At 36.9% G+C, this 1,236-nt stretch overlaps 1 protein-coding gene across 1 annotated transcript in view; it reads left to right on the forward strand.

Annotated features, from left to right (window-relative positions):
- The window catches only part of LOC101857187 (QRFP-like peptide receptor), a 39,277-nt gene that overhangs the window by 25,311 nt on the left and 12,730 nt on the right, over nucleotides 1-1,236 (forward strand). The gene's annotated exons all lie outside the window — the stretch shown is intronic.

The raw sequence follows: 1,236 nt of genomic DNA on the forward strand, positions 1-1,236 counted from the left end.
CTCTCTCTCTCTCTCTCTTACTTTTTACACATTATTAACGAGCCTTTGTCCCTGTTATAACCGATTGGGTTCCGATGAGGCCCTGTTATTGCCGATAACTTTTAATAGAGACAAAGAGTAGGAAAAAAAACGGAGGTTAAAAAAATTCCTGTTATTACTGGATCCTGTTATTACCGGGCCTTTTATGTATGGTTTCCATTGTAGTTCACTTTTGAACAACGTGTTTTTATGGTTGAAACCTATATTAAAACTATGTCACCTATGCAGACACGGGATCTCTGCTGTAAAGGGTTTGGAATTAACACCAATGACTATATGAAAATACCAAGTAAAGTAACAATACTTAAGTGGGTGACTGACTTCAAGTTATACGGCTCTGCTGAAAATAGAAACAAAAGATCATAGACTAGGGTCACCCACAGAGGGAGACCGATACACGTGCGCACTCCTAAGAATGTGGCAGTGGTGATGGAGTCTGTAGAGTAGCTATAGAGAGGGGGTGAAAGAAGGTTAAGTTGAATTCCTATAGTGCGGTCAAAAACTAATGGCGCAACTTATTGTTAAATATTTCCACAACTATCTAACATGAAGTTTCCAGTTTTGCACAATGGCTTCTATCAAATTGTCTTAACAGATGCACATTTTTGTAAACACTGGTTGCTTGTGTTCTTGAAAACCCCTTAACAAACTAATTAAAAATCCCAGTGTGCAACAGGTTTTTTTAATTTAACAGTTAGACAATATCGCTTTTAAAAGCTAGTTCGTAAATTTTCCTTCTTCTAATAGCGACTTATTACTTATTGAACGCACGTCTTGAGATCATTAGTGCAAAAAAGTATTCACTATAACTTAATTTCTTGTAACAGGTTTTGCCTCTAAAAAGTGTCATTGGTGAGCTGTGACAGGCCAAAATGTGTGTGGGAAGCGAGAGGAGTGGGAATTCATTTTTCGCGTAATGAAGATTTATTGTATTTTATAATATACATTTATGAAGAAAAGTTTTTAAATCTATCCTCAATTGTTGTGGAGAATGGTTAGACCTAGCGTTAAGACAAATTGATACAAAGTGCTGTGCAAAGTATGGAGGATGCCGATTCACCCGTTAAAGAAATATTTAAGGATAAGTTACGCCACGGATTTTTGACCGACTATAAGCTCTTAAAAACCTGGTGCTGCTGCTTCTTTGAACATAAAACTAATTTCCAATGTCTCTCCAACCTCTCTCTCTCTCTCTCT

This window comes from Aplysia californica, unplaced genomic scaffold (genome assembly GCF_000002075.1).
Source record: "Aplysia californica isolate F4 #8 unplaced genomic scaffold, AplCal3.0 scaffold00216, whole genome shotgun sequence".
Classification (NCBI taxonomy): Eukaryota; Metazoa; Mollusca; class Gastropoda; order Aplysiida; family Aplysiidae; genus Aplysia; species Aplysia californica.